We start from the raw sequence: 16,182 nt of genomic DNA on the forward strand, positions 1-16,182 counted from the left end.
AACAGCAGCCTGGAGGGTGGGCAATCTGTACCACTGCATGCTCATCATTCACCACAATGCAGAGCTGCCATGGATCACTTTTTCCATTTGTCCTGTTGGATATGTTTTGGAGAAGTTGTTCTAGGTGGCTTTGGATGGTGATCCAAGTAGGAAGCAGCCATTCGCCTGCTGTGATATCCTTACAACTAGTCCTAACTTCTCATTGCCTTTGGTTTGATTGGGGGTGTTTTATCTGTTTGTTTGATTGGTTTCTTTGGGTTGGTTTCTTTGTGTTTTTCTCTCTTTTGCTTGGAGTTTCTTTTCCTTTTTTAGAAATGACTGGTGAAGTTGGCACAAGCAAACTCCAGAAAACGTAAAGCAGGCTTGACTTTCCAGAAATTGCTTTTGGCTGGCTTTAGCTGCATTCCCCAGGATCACGATCAGCAGTAGATATTTGCAGGTTTTGCTCTGCATCCTCAGCCTGCCCAGGTGTTGTTCAGTGTTTCAGCAGTGGAGAAGACGATGGATATTTTGCTAAACCTCCTTTCAAACAACAAAACTTGGGTTAGCACGACAGAAAAGAAGAAAAGAAAATCTTCACCAGTTAGAACAGAGCCAGAGTCCCACCATTTCCCCCTCCACTTTTCTTTCTTTTCTACATTTAGAGGTAAAGCTTCCATCTCCAAAAGCTTCCATCTCTCACTTCCTGATGTAGCCATTTGCTACCCTTTAGCCTTGACTGCCACGCATCGGACTGCTGTCCGTGTGGGGCTGGGGATGCTCAGCCTGGAAAGAGAAGGGGGCTGGCGAGGCCTCCCTGCAGCTCTAGGAAAGATGGGCACAGAGAGGAGAAGCCTTTCAAATGCAGGAGTGAGCTTGAAGTTGGATCTAATGAAGCTGCTCTTTTCCACTCCGGCTGCTGGGGCACTGGCCCAGGCTGTGCACAGAGGCTGGGGATGCTCCATCCTTGGCAACATCCAAGGCCAGCTGGGAGCGGGGCTCTGAGCAACCTCTTCTGGGCGAAGATTGCTCCGCTTGGAACAAGATGGTCTTTAGGGTCCCTTCCAAGCCCAAGCACCCAGGGATTCCATCATTCATTCTACAGTCTCCGTTGTCTACTTCAGCCTGGGCCTGAACTCCTGGCGGTGATGTCACAGTGCACGCTCCAGCTAGAACTTCCAGCATCCAGCAACGGCCACAACACAACCCTTGGCTCCTTGTGCCAGCACGCTCTTCATTCACCCTGCTCCAAGCCTACCCCTGTCACCTTGTTGCCACCTGCTCCCTGATTCCCCCAGCAGTCCCCAAAGCTCCCCATCGCTTGGATTTTGCTCTCCATCCCTACAGGATGTCTGCATTTGTTCCAAAAGAGGTATGGTACTATTCCACGGAGGCGGACACCCCGCAGCTGCCTGGCTGGGCTGGAGCTCTGTGGGACAGGGTGGGAAATTTTGCTACCTCTGCAGGCTGGCACAGACGGAGAGGAGGAGACGGACGTCGATACACAGACTGATAGAGAAGAAGCCATGGAAGTGGACGGAGAGGATACTGGAGAGGAAGAGATGGATGTGGATATGTACGAGACAGAGGAAGAGATGGAGGTGGAAACGAAAGATTCTATTGAAGAGATGGATATTGATCTAAAAGACAAGGAGGAAGACATGGTCTTGGGATGAAGACCGATGCCAGCAGCAGAACAGGCAGGTGCTCCCCACAGGCAGAGTGGGGCCCCTGCTGCCAGCCTGGGGCCGGGCTGGGCACTTCCTGCTCAGGGACACGCTAGCCCATGCACTGGATTCTGCTGGCCATCCCTGGCCTGGCCTGGGCTTGCTGTGGGCCACACAAGTCCTGTTCCAGTGCCTGGGCCACAGCCCCCAGCCAGGCTCCCTTCTGGCAGCAGAGTCCCACTGGGCCAGTGTCCCAGCCCGGCAGCACATGGAACACCCTTCCGTGCCTGACTGCACTGACCGTGCTACTTGTTTTTCTTCCAGGACTTAGGGACATCACAGACACAGATGCCACCCTGCTGTACATACGTTTTACAGTTGTTGTGTTCAGGATAGAGGTTTTAGAGTTTGTTTAAGTTGTCTGTAAATACGTTTCATAGAGTTTTGTTAGAGCTGTTCTCAGGAAATAGGTTCTATAGTTTGTTGTTGTTGTTGTTGTTGTTGTTATTGTTGTTGTTGTTGTTACCAATATCCTTACAATGTAAATATGTGGTGTAGTTCATTCTTGTTCCTTTTCTTCTACAGATAAACAGTGTTTGATTTTCACACCCCAGTTCTTTTTGCATTTTCTTCGGGCACATTTGCAAAGCTGTGGGTTGTTTCGGGAACAATGTTTGCAGGACTCTAAAAAGAGTATCAAAACCGCTCTGCCACACTCTCAGCTGCTGCTGCTGCGCCAAAAAGCACTGGCTGGCTTTGCTCACACAATCACAGTTGTGGTGGCATTTCTACCACACCACTGGACAGCGATGTTTTCCCTCTTCTCCTGGAAATACCTACAGCACTTGTGGGTAGCAAGGCAAACATGAGCCTCTTTTAGTGGCCCTTGAAATTGGACATGTGAAATGAGGCACACAAAGCCACAGGCCAGCTGAACCTGGCATCTCTGAATGGGTCTTTACATTCTTCCCAGGAAGATGAATGGCAATCACTATTTTGGCAGGGAGGAAAGTGCATCAGCTAGCAATTTGCTGTAGAAAATGTGCTTTCTGCTCCTCTCACAGCCAAAACTCCTACCCATTTCTTGGAAGTCCTTCTTAGATAAGGACCGTGTTCAACTGAGTGACAGTGAAGCCAAATGGCAATGCCGCAATCAATTGTCCTGTACACAATCTCCTTCATCCACGTGGAAGGTTACTCACGGGCACACAAGAGGACGGAAGAAACCCAAATGCATCGTTGGACATAATAAAGTCAGACGTGTTGAGGGATGAAGAAATCTTGCAGAGATATGGAAAGCTGCCCTGAAAACCCAGTTCGGGGAGAGCCTGAGCTCTTTTGTGCTTCTAGGCCTGAAGATGCTCAGCACCTTTCCCAGATGCTCAGCAGGCAGTAGGATTGTGCCTGAATCTGGCTCTGGAAATGCCAGTGCCTCAACTGAGAGCTGTGGCAATGATTTCCATTGCATGGAGAGGGGCCACAGTCCTGCAAGAGTCTTTCAGCAGAGCAAACAGCAGCCTGGAGGGTGGGCAATCTGTACCACTGCATGCTCATCCTTCACCACAATGCAGAGCTGCCATGGATCACTTTTTCCATTTGTCCTGTTGGATATGTTTTGGAGAAGTTGTTCTAGGTGGCTTTGGATGGTGATCCAAGTAGGAAGCAGCCATTCGCCTGCTGTGATATCCTTACAACTAGTCCTAACTTCTCATTGCCTTTGGTTTGATTGGGGGTGTTTTATCTGTTTGTTTGATTGGTTTCTTTGGGTTGGTTTCTTTGTGTTTTTCTCTCTTTTGCTTGGAGTTTCTTTTCCTTTTTTAGAAATGACTGGTGAAGTTGGCACAAGCAAACTCCAGAAAACGTAAAGCAGGCTTGACTTTCCAGAAATTGCTTTTGGCTGGCTTTAGCTGCATTCCCCAGGATCACGATCAGCAGTAGATATTTGCAGGTTTTGCTCTGCATCCTCAGCCTGCCCAGGTGTTGTTCAGTGTTTCAGCAGTGGAGAAGACGATGGATATTTTGCTAAACCTCCTTTCAAACAACAAAACTTGGGTTAGCACGACAGAAAAGAAGAAAAGAAAATCCTCGCCAGTTAGAACAGATCCAGAGTCCCACCATTTCCCCCTCCACTTTTCTTTCTTTTCTACATTTAGAGGTAAAGCTTCCATCTCCAAAAGCTTCCATCTCTCACTTCCTGATGTAGCCATTTGCTACCCTTTAGCCTTGACTGCCACGCATCGGACTGCTGTCCGTGTGGGGCTGGGGATGCTCAGCCTGGAAAGAGAAGGGGGCTGGCGAGGCCTCCCTGCAGCTCTAGGAAAGATGGGCACAGGGAGGAGAAGCCTTTCAACTGCAGGAGTGAGCTTGAAGTTGGATCTAATGAAGCTGCTCTTTTCCACTCCGGCTGCTGGGGCACTGGCCCAGGCTGTGCACAGAGGCTGGGGATGCTCCATCCTTGGCAACATCCAAGGCCAGCTGGGAGCGGGGCTCTGAGCAACCTATTCTAGGGGAAGATCGCTCCGCTTGGAACAAGATGGTCTTTAGAGTCCCTTCCAAGCCCAAGCACCCAGGGATTCCATCATTCATTCTACGGTCTCCGTTGTCCACTTCAGCCTGGGCCTCAACTCCTGGCGGTGATGTCACAGTGCACGCTCCAGCTAGAACTTCCAGCATCCAGCAACGGCCACAACACAACCCTTGGCTCCTTGTGCCAGCACGCTCTTCATTCACCCTGCTCCAAGCCTACCCCTGTCACCTTGTTGCCACCTGCTCCCTGATTCCCCCAGCAGTCCCCAAAGCTCCCCATCGCTTGGATTTTGCTCTCCATCCCTGCAGGATGTCTGCATTTGTTCCAAAAGAGCTATGGTACTATTCCACGGAGGCGGACACCCCGCAGCTGCCTGGCTGAGCTGGAGCTCTGTGGGACAGGGTGGGATTTTTTGCTACCTCTGCAGGCTGGCACAGACGGAGAGGAGGAGACGGACGTCGATACACAGACTGATAGAGAAGAAGCCATGGAAGTGGACGGAGAGGATACTGGAGAGGAAGAGATGGATGTGGATATGTACGAGACAGAGGAAGAGATGGAGGTGGAAACGAAAGATTCTATTGAAGAGATGGATATTGATCTAAAAGACAAGGAGGAAGACATGGTCTTGGGATGAAGACCGATGCCAGCAGCAGAACAGGCAGGTGCTCCCCACAGGCAGAGTGGGGCCCCTGCTGCCAGCCTGGGGCCGGGCTGGGCACTTCCTGCTCAGGGACACGCTAGCCCATGCACTGGATTCTGCTGGCCATCCCTGGCCTGGCCTGGGCTTGCTGTGGGCCACACAAGCCCTGTTCCAGTGCCTGGGCCACAGCCCCCAGCCAGGCTCCCTTCTGGCAGCAGAGTCCCACTGGGCCAGTGTCCCAGCCCGGCAGCACATGGAACACCCTTCCGTGCCTGACTGCACTGACCGTGCTACTTGTTTTTCTTGCAGGACTTAGGGACATCACAGACACAGATGCCACCCTGCTGTACATACGTTTTACAGTTGTTGTGTTCAGGATAGAGGTTTTAGAGTTTGTTTAAGTTGTCTGTAAATACGTTTCATAGAGTTTTCTTAGAGCTGTTCTCAGGTAAATAGGTTCTATAGTTTGTTGTTGTTCTTGTTGTTGTTGTTGTTATTGTTGTTGTTGTTGTTACCAATATTCTTACAGTGTAAATATGTGGTGTAGTTCATTCTTGTTCCTTTTCTTCTACAGATAAACAGTCTTTGATTTTCACACCCCAGTTCTCTTTGCATTTTCTTCGGGCACATTTGCAAAGCTGTGGGTTGTTTCAGGAACAATGTTTGCAGGACTCTAAAAAGAGTATCAAAACCGCTCTGCCACACTCTCAGCTGCTGCTGCTGCCCCAAAAAGCACTGGCTGGCTTTGCTCACACAATCACAGTTGTGGTGGCATTTCTACCACACCACTGGACAGCGATGTTTTCCCTCTTCTCCTGGAAATACCTACAGCACTTGTGGGTAGCAAGGCAAACATGAGCCTCTTTTAGTGGCCCTTGAAATTGGACATGTGAAATGAGGCACACAAAGCCACAGGCCAGCTGAACCTGGCATCTCTGAATGGGTCTTTACATTCTTCCCAGGAAGATGAATGGCAATCACTATTTTGGCAGGGAGGAAAGTGCATCAGCTAGCAATTTGCTGTAGAAAATGTGCTTTCTGCTCCTCTCACAGCCAAAACTCCTACCCATTTCTTGGAAGTCCTTCTTAGATAAGGACCGTGTTCAACTGAGTGACAGTGAAGCCAAATGGCAATGCCGCAATCAATTGTCCTGTACACAATCTCTTTCATCCACGTGGAAGGTTACTCACGGGACCACAAGAGGACGGAAGAAACCCAAATGCATCGTTGGACATCATAAAGTCAGACGTGTTGAGGGATGAAGAAATCTTGCAGAGATATGGAAAGCTGCCCTGAAAACCCAGTTCGGGGAGAGCCTGAGCTCTTTTGTGCTTCTAGGCCTGAAGATGCTCAGCACCTTTCCCAGATGCTCAGCAGGCAGTAGGATTGTGCCTGAATCTGGCTCTGGAAATGCCAGTGCCTCAACTGAGAGCTGTGGCAATGATTTCCATTGCATGGAGAGGGGCCACAGTCCTGCAAGAGTCTTTCAGCAGAGCAAACAGCAGCCTGGAGGGTGGGCAATCTGTACCACTGCATGCTCATCATTCACCACAATGCAGAGCTGCCATGGATCACTTTTTCCATTTGTCCTGTTGGATATGTTTTGGAGAAGTTGTTCTAGGTGGCTTTGGATGGTGATCCAAGTAGGAAGCAGCCATTCGCCTGCTGTGATATCCTTACAACTAGTCCTAACTTCTCATTGCCTTTGGTTTGATTGGGGGTGTTTTATCTGTTTGTTTGATTGGTTTCTTTGGGTTGGTTTCTTTGTGTTTTTCTCTCTTTTGCTTGGAGTTTCTTTTCCTTTTTTAGAAATGACTGGTGAAGTTGGCACAAGCAAACTCCAGAAAACGTAAAGCAGGCTTGACTTTCCAGAAATTGCTTTTGGCTGGCTTTAGCTGCATTCCCCAGGATCACGATCAGCAGTAGATATTTGCAGGTTTTGCTCTGCATCCTCAGCCTGCCCAGGTGTTGTTCAGTGTTTCAGCAGTGGAGAAGACGATGGATATTTTGCTAAACCTCCTTTCAAACAACAAAACTTGGGTTAGCACGACAGAAAAGAAGAAAAGAAAATCTTCACCAGTTAGAACAGAGCCAGAGTCCCACCATTTCCCCCTCCACTTTTCTTTCTTTTCTACATTTAGAGGTAAAGCTTCCATCTCCAAAAGCTTCCATCTCTCACTTCCTGATGTAGCCATTTGCTACCCTTTAGCCTTGACTGCCACGCATCGGACTGCTGTCCGTGTGGGGCTGGGGATGCTCAGCCTGGAAAGAGAAGGGGGCTGGCGAGGCCTCCCTGCAGCTCTAGGAAAGATGGGCACAGAGAGGAGAAGCCTTTCAAATGCAGGAGTGAGCTTGAAGTTGGATCTAATGAAGCTGCTCTTTTCCACTCCGGCTGCTGGGGCACTGGCCCAGGCTGTGCACAGAGGCTGGGGATGCTCCATCCTTGGCAACATCCAAGGCCAGCTGGGAGCGGGGCTCTGAGCAACCTCTTCTGGGCGAAGATTGCTCCGCTTGGAACAAGATGGTCTTTAGGGTCCCTTCCAAGCCCAAGCACCCAGGGATTCCATCATTCATTCTACAGTCTCCGTTGTCTACTTCAGCCTGGGCCTGAACTCCTGGCGGTGATGTCACAGTGCACGCTCCAGCTAGAACTTCCAGCATCCAGCAACGGCCACAACACAACCCTTGGCTCCTTGTGCCAGCACGCTCTTCATTCACCCTGCTCCAAGCCTACCCCTGTCACCTTGTTGCCACCTGCTCCCTGATTCCCCCAGCAGTCCCCAAAGCTCCCCATCGCTTGGATTTTGCTCTCCATCCCTACAGGATGTCTGCATTTGTTCCAAAAGAGGTATGGTACTATTCCACGGAGGCGGACACCCCGCAGCTGCCTGGCTGGGCTGGAGCTCTGTGGGACAGGGTGGGAAATTTTGCTACCTCTGCAGGCTGGCACAGACGGAGAGGAGGAGACGGACGTCGATACACAGACTGATAGAGAAGAAGCCATGGAAGTGGACGGAGAGGATACTGGAGAGGAAGAGATGGATGTGGATATGTACGAGACAGAGGAAGAGATGGAGGTGGAAACGAAAGATTCTATTGAAGAGATGGATATTGATCTAAAAGACAAGGAGGAAGACATGGTCTTGGGATGAAGACCGATGCCAGCAGCAGAACAGGCAGGTGCTCCCCACAGGCAGAGTGGGGCCCCTGCTGCCAGCCTGGGGCCGGGCTGGGCACTTCCTGCTCAGGGACACGCTAGCCCATGCACTGGATTCTGCTGGCCATCCCTGGCCTGGCCTGGGCTTGCTGTGGGCCACACAAGTCCTGTTCCAGTGCCTGGGCCACAGCCCCCAGCCAGGCTCCCTTCTGGCAGCAGAGTCCCACTGGGCCAGTGTCCCAGCCCGGCAGCACATGGAACACCCTTCCGTGCCTGACTGCACTGACCGTGCTACTTGTTTTTCTTCCAGGACTTAGGGACATCACAGACACAGATGCCACCCTGCTGTACATACGTTTTACAGTTGTTGTGTTCAGGATAGAGGTTTTAGAGTTTGTTTAAGTTGTCTGTAAATACGTTTCATAGAGTTTTGTTAGAGCTGTTCTCAGGAAATAGGTTCTATAGTTTGTTGTTGTTGTTGTTGTTGTTGTTATTGTTGTTGTTGTTGTTACCAATATCCTTACAATGTAAATATGTGGTGTAGTTCATTCTTGTTCCTTTTCTTCTACAGATAAACAGTGTTTGATTTTCACACCCCAGTTCTTTTTGCATTTTCTTCGGGCACATTTGCAAAGCTGTGGGTTGTTTCGGGAACAATGTTTGCAGGACTCTAAAAAGAGTATCAAAACCGCTCTGCCACACTCTCAGCTGCTGCTGCTGCGCCAAAAAGCACTGGCTGGCTTTGCTCACACAATCACAGTTGTGGTGGCATTTCTACCACACCACTGGACAGCGATGTTTTCCCTCTTCTCCTGGAAATACCTACAGCACTTGTGGGTAGCAAGGCAAACATGAGCCTCTTTTAGTGGCCCTTGAAATTGGACATGTGAAATGAGGCACACAAAGCCACAGGCCAGCTGAACCTGGCATCTCTGAATGGGTCTTTACATTCTTCCCAGGAAGATGAATGGCAATCACTATTTTGGCAGGGAGGAAAGTGCATCAGCTAGCAATTTGCTGTAGAAAATGTGCTTTCTGCTCCTCTCACAGCCAAAACTCCTACCCATTTCTTGGAAGTCCTTCTTAGATAAGGACCGTGTTCAACTGAGTGACAGTGAAGCCAAATGGCAATGCCGCAATCAATTGTCCTGTACACAATCTCCTTCATCCACGTGGAAGGTTACTCACGGGCACACAAGAGGACGGAAGAAACCCAAATGCATCGTTGGACATAATAAAGTCAGACGTGTTGAGGGATGAAGAAATCTTGCAGAGATATGGAAAGCTGCCCTGAAAACCCAGTTCGGGGAGAGCCTGAGCTCTTTTGTGCTTCTAGGCCTGAAGATGCTCAGCACCTTTCCCAGATGCTCAGCAGGCAGTAGGATTGTGCCTGAATCTGGCTCTGGAAATGCCAGTGCCTCAACTGAGAGCTGTGGCAATGATTTCCATTGCATGGAGAGGGGCCACAGTCCTGCAAGAGTCTTTCAGCAGAGCAAACAGCAGCCTGGAGGGTGGGCAATCTGTACCACTGCATGCTCATCCTTCACCACAATGCAGAGCTGCCATGGATCACTTTTTCCATTTCTGCTGTTGGATATGTTTTGGAGAAGTTGTTCTAGGTGGCTTTGGATGGTGATCCAAGTAGGAAGCAGCCATTCGCCTGCTGTGATATCCTTACAACTAGTCCTAACTTCTCATTGCCTTTGGTTTGATTGGGGGTGTTTTATCTGTTTGTTTGATTGGTTTCTTTGGGTTGGTTTCTTTGTGTTTTTCTCTCTTTTGCTTGGAGTTTCTTTTCCTTTTTTAGAAATGACTGGTGAAGTTGGCACAAGCAAACTCCAGAAAACGTAAAGCAGGCTTGACTTTCCAGAAATTGCTTTTGGCTGGCTTTAGCTGCATTCCCCAGGATCACGATCAGCAGTAGATATTTGCAGGTTTTGCTCTGCATCCTCAGCCTGCCCAGGTGTTGTTCAGTGTTTCAGCAGTGGAGAAGACGATGGATATTTTGCTAAACCTCCTTTCAAACAACAAAACTTGGGTTAGCACGACAGAAAAGAAGAAAAGAAAATCCTCGCCAGTTAGAACAGATCCAGAGTCCCACCATTTCCCCCTCCACTTTTCTTTCTTTTCTACATTTAGAGGTAAAGCTTCCATCTCCAAAAGCTTCCATCTCTCACTTCCTGATGTAGCCATTTGCTACCCTTTAGCCTTGACTGCCACGCATCGGACTGCTGTCCGTGTGGGGCTGGGGATGCTCAGCCTGGAAAGAGAAGGGGGCTGGCGAGGCCTCCCTGCAGCTCTAGGAAAGATGGGCACAGGGAGGAGAAGCCTTTCAACTGCAGGAGTGAGCTTGAAGTTGGATCTAATGAAGCTGCTCTTTTCCACTCCGGCTGCTGGGGCACTGGCCCAGGCTGTGCACAGAGGCTGGGGATGCTCCATCCTTGGCAACATCCAAGGCCAGCTGAGAGCGGGGCTCTGAGCAACCTATTCTAGGGGAAGATCACTCCGCTTGGAACAAGATGGTCTTTAGAGTCCCTTCCAAGCCCAAGCACCCAGGGATTCCATCATTCATTCTACGGTCTCCGTTGTCCACTTCAGCCTGGGCCTCAACTCCTGGCGGTGATGTCACAGTGCACGCTCCAGCTAGAACTTCCAGCATCCAGCAACGGCCACAACACAACCCTTGGCTCCTTGTGCCAGCACGCTCTTCATTCACCCTGCTCCAAGCCTACCCCTGTCACCTTGTTGCCACCTGCTCCCTGATTCCCCCAGCAGTCCCCAAAGCTCCCCATCGCTTGGATTTTGCTCTCCATCCCTGCAGGATGTCTGCATTTGTTCCAAAAGAGCTATGGTACTATTCCACGGAGGCGGACACCCCGCAGCTGCCTGGCTGAGCTGGAGCTCTGTGGGACAGGGTGGGATTTTTTGCTACCTCTGCAGGCTGGCACAGACGGAGAGGAGGAGACGGACGTCGATACACAGACTGATAGAGAAGAAGCCATGGAAGTGGACGGAGAGGATACTGGAGAGGAAGAGATGGATGTGGATATGTACGAGACAGAGGAAGAGATGGAGGTGGAAACGAAAGATTCTATTGAAGAGATGGATATTGATCTAAAAGACAAGGAGGAAGACATGGTCTTGGGATGAAGACCGATGCCAGCAGCAGAACAGGCAGGTGCTCCCCACAGGCAGAGTGGGGCCCCTGCTGCCAGCCTGGGGCCGGGCTGGGCACTTCCTGCTCAGGGACACGCTAGCCCATGCACTGGATTCTGCTGGCCATCCCTGGCCTGGCCTGGGCTTGCTGTGGGCCACACAAGCCCTGTTCCAGTGCCTGGGCCACAGCCCCCAGCCAGGCTCCCTTCTGGCAGCAGAGTCCCACTGGGCCAGTGTCCCAGCCCGGCAGCACATGGAACACCCTTCCGTGCCTGACTGCACTGACCGTGCTACTTGTTTTTCTTCCAGGACTTAGGGACATCACAGACACAGATGCCACCCTGCTGTACATACGTTTTACAGTTGTTGTGTTCAGGATAGAGGTTTTAGAGTTTGTTTAAGTTGTCTGTAAATACGTTTCATAGAGTTTTGTTAGAGCTGTTCTCAGGTAAATAGGTTCTATAGTTTGTTGTTGTTGTTGTTGTTACCAATATACTTACAGTGTAAATATGTGGTGTAGTTCATTCTTGTTCTTTTTCTTCTACAGATAAACAGTCTTTGATTTTTACACCCCAGTTCTCTTTGCATTTTCTTCGGGCACATTTGCAAAGCTGTGGCTTGTTTCGGGAACAATGTTTGCAGGACTCTAAAAAGTGTATCAAAACCGCTCTGCCACACTCTCAGCTGCTGCTGCTGCCCCAAAAAGCACTGGCTGGCTTTGCTCACACAATCACAGTTGTGGTGGCATTTCTACCACACCACTGGACAGCGATGTTTTCCCTCTTCTCCTGGAAATACCTACAGCACTTGTGGGTAGCAAGGCAAACATGAGCCTCTTTTAGTGGCCCTTGAAATTGGACATGTGAAATGAGGCACACAAAGCCACAGGCCAGCTGAACCTGGCATCTCTGAATGGGTCTTTACATTCTTCCCAGGAAGATGAATGGCAATCACTATTTTGGCAGGGAGGAAAGTGCATCAGCTAGCAATTTGCTGTAGAAAATGTGCTTTCTGCTCCTCTCACAGCCAAAACTCCTACCCATTTCTTGGAAGTCCTTCTTAGATAAGGACCGTGTTCAACTGAGTGACAGTGAAGCCAAATGGCAATGCCGCAATCAATTGTCCTGTACACAATCTCCTTCATCCACGTGGAAGGTTACTCACGGGCACACAAGAGGACGGAAGAAACCCAAATGCATCGCTGGACATAATAAAGTCAGACGTGTTGAGGGATGAAGAAATCTTGCAGAGATATGGAAAGCTGCCCTGAAAACCCAGTTCGGGGAGAGCCTGAGCTCTTTTGTGCTTCTAGGCCTGAAGATGCTCAGCAGCTTTCCCAGATGCTCAGCAGGCAGTAGGATTGTGCCTGAATCTGGCACTGGAAATGCCAGTGCCTCAACTGAGAGCTGTGGCAATGATTTCCATTGCATGGAGAGGGGCCACAGTCCTGCAAGAGTCTTTCAGCAGAGCAAACAGCAGCCTGGAGGGTGGGCAATCTGTACCACTGCATGCTCATCCTTCACCACAATGCAGAGCTGCCATGGATCACTTTTTCCATTTGTCCTGTTGGATATGTTTTGGAGAAGTTGTTCTAGGTGGCTTTGGATGGTGATCCAAGTAGGAAGCAGCCATTCGCCTGCTGTGATATCCTTACAACTAGTCCTAACTTCTCATTGCCTTTGGTTTGATTGGGGGTGTTTTATCTGTTTGTTTGATTGGTTTCTTTGGGTTGGTTTCTTTGTGTTTTTCTCAGTTTTGCTTGGAGTTTCTTTTCCTTTTTTAGAAATGACTGGTGAAGTTGGCACAAGCAAACTCCAGAAAACGTAAAGCAGGCTTGACTTCCCAGAAATTGCTTTTGGCTGGCTTTAGCTGCATTCCCCAGGATCACGATCAGCAGTAGATATTTGCAGGTTTTGCTCTGCATCCTCAGCCTGCCCAGGTGTTGTTCAGTGTTTCAGCAGTGGAGAAGACGATGGATATTTTGCTAAACCTCCTTTCAAACAACAAAACTTGGGTTAGCACGACAGAAAAGAAGAAAAGAAAATCTTCGCCAGTTAGAACAGAGCCAGAGTCCCACCATTTCCCCCTCCACTTTTCTTTCTTTTCTACATTTAGAGGTAAAGCTTCCATCTCCAAAAGCTTCCATCTCTCACTTCCTGATGTAGCCATTTGCTACCCTTTAGCCTTGACTGCCACGCATCGGACTGCTGTCCGTGTGGGGCTGGGGATGCTCAGCCTGGAAAGAGAAGGGGGCTGGCGAGGCCTCCCTGCAGCTCTAGGAAAGATGGGCACAGAGAGGAGAAGCCTTTCAACTGCAGGAGTGAGCTTGAAGCTGGATCTAAAGAAGCTGCTCTTTTCCACTCCGGCTGCTGGGGCACTGGCCCGGGCTGTGCACAGAGGCTGGGGATGCTCCATCCTTGGCAACATCCAAGGCCAGCTGGGAGCGGGGCTCTGAGCAACCTATTCTGGGCGAAGATCACTCCGCTTGGAACAAGATGGTCTTTAGGGTCCCTTCCAAGCCCAAGCACCCAGGGATTCCATCATTCATTCTACGGTCTCCGTTGTCCACTTCAGCCTGGGCCTGAACTCCTGGCGGTGATGTCACAGTGCACGCTCCAGCTAGAACTTCCAGCATCCAGCAACGGCCACAACACAACCCTTGGCTCCTTGTGCCAGCACGCTCTTCATTCACCCTGCTCCAAGCCTACCCCTGTCACCTTGTTGCCACCTGCTCCCTGATTCCCCCAGCAGTCCCCAAAGCTCCCCATCGCTTGGATTTTGCTCTCCATCCCTGCAGGATGTCTGCATTTGTTCCAAAAGAGCTATGGCACTATTCCACGGAGGCGGACACCCCGCAGCTGCCTGGCTGGGCTGGAGCTCTGTGGGACAGGGTGGGAAATTTTGCTACCTCTGCAGGCTGGCACAGACCGAGAGGAGGAGACGGACGTCGATACACAGACTGATAGAGAAGAAGCCATGGAAATGGAAGGAGAGGATACTGGAGAGGAAGAGATGGATGTGGATATGTACGAGACAGAGGAAGAGATGGAGGTGGAAACGAAAGATTCTATTGAAGAGATGGATATTGATCTAAAAGACAAGGAGGAAGACATGGTCTTGGGATGAAGACCGATGCCAGCAGCAGAACAGGCAGGTGCTCCCCACAGGCAGAGTGGGGCCCCTGCTGCCAGCCTGGGGCCGGGCTGGGCACTTCCTGCTCAGGGACACGCTAGCCCATGCACTGGATTCTGCTGGCCATCCCTGGCCTGGCCTGGGCTTGCTGTGGGCCACACAAGCCCTGTTCCAGTGCCTGGGCCACAGCCCCCAGCCAGGCTCCCTTCTGGCAGCAGAGTCCCACTGGGCCAGTGTCCCAGCCCGGCAGCACATGGAACACCTTTCCGTGCCTGACTGCACTGACCGTGCTACTTGTTTTTCTTCCAGGACTTAGGGACATCACAGACACAGATGCCACCCTGCTGTACATACGTTTTACAGTTGTTGTGTTCAGGATAGAGGTTTTAGAGTTTGTTTAAGTTGTCTGTAAATACGTTTCATAGAGTTTTTTTAGAGCTGTTCTCAGGTAAATAGGTTCTATAGTTTGTTGCTCTTGTTGTTGTTGTTGTTGCTGTTACCAATATTCTTACAGTGTAAATATGTGGTGTAGTTCATTCTTGTTCCTTTTCTTCTACAGATAAACAGTCTTTGATTTTCACACCCCAGTTCTCTTTGCATTTTCTTCGGGCACATTTGCAAAGCTGTGGGTTGTTTCGGGAACAATGTTTGCAGGACTCTAAAAAGAGTATCACAACCGCTCTGCCACACTCTCAGCTGCTGCTGCTGCCCCAAAAAGCACTGGCTGGCTTTGCTCACACAATCACAGTTGTGGTGGCATTTCTACCACACCACTGGACAGCGATGTTTTCCCTCTTCTCCTGGAAATACCTACAGCACTTGTGGGTAGCAAGGCAAACATGAGCCTCTTTTAGTGGCCCTTGAAATTGGACATGTGAAATGAGGCACACAAAGCCACAGGCCAGCTGAACCTGGCATCTCTGAATGGGTCTTTACATTCTTCCCAGGAAGATGAATGGCAATCACTATTTTGGCAGGGAGGAAAGTGCATCAGCTAGCAATTTGCTGTAGAAAATGTGCTTTCTGCTCCTCTCACAGCCAAAACTCCTACCCATTTCTTGGAAGTCCTTCTTAGATAAGGACCGTGTTCAACTGAGTGACAGTGAAGCCAAATGGCAATGCCGCAATCAATTGTCCTGTACACAATCTCCTTCATCCACGTGGAAGGTTACTCACGGGCACACCAGAGGACGGAAGAAACCCAAATGCATCGTTGGACATAATGAAGTCAGACGTGTTGAGGGATGAAGAAATCTTGCAGAGATATGGAAAGCTGCCCTGAAAACCCAGTTCGGGGAGAGCCTGAGCTCTTTTGTGCTTCTAGGCCTGAAGATGCTCAGCAGCTTTCCCAGATGCTCAGCAGGCAGTAGGATTGTGCCTGAATCTGGCTCTGGAAATGCCAGTGCCTCAACTGAGAGCTGTGGCAATGATTTCCATTGCATGGAGAGGGGCCACAGTCCTGCAAGAGTCTTTCAGCAGAGCAAACAGCAGCCTGGAGGGTGGGCAATCTGTACCACTGCATGCTCATCCTTCACCACAATGCAGAGCTGCCATGGATCACTTTTTCCATTTGTCCTGTTGGATATGTTTTGGAGAAGTTGTTCTAGGTGGCTTTGGATGGTGATCCAAGTAGGAAGCAGCCATTCGCCTGCTGTGATATCCTTACAACTAGTCCTAACTTCTCATTGCCTTTGGTTTGATTGGGGGTGTTTTATCTGTTTGTTTGATTGGTTTCTTTGGGTTGGTTTCTTTGTGTTTTTCTCTCTTTTGCTTGGAGTTTCTTTTCCTTTTTTAGAAATGACTGGTGAAGTTGGCACAACCAAACTCCAGAAAATGTAAAGCAGGCTTGACTTTCCAGAAATTGCTTTTGGCTGGCTTTAGCTGCATTCCCCAGGATCACGATCAGCAGTAGATATTTGC

The sequence above is a fragment of the Cyanistes caeruleus genome, chromosome 11, assembly GCF_971803275.1.
Source record: "Cyanistes caeruleus chromosome 11, bCyaCae1.hap1.1, whole genome shotgun sequence".
Lineage (NCBI taxonomy): Eukaryota > Metazoa > Chordata > Aves > Passeriformes > Paridae > Cyanistes > Cyanistes caeruleus.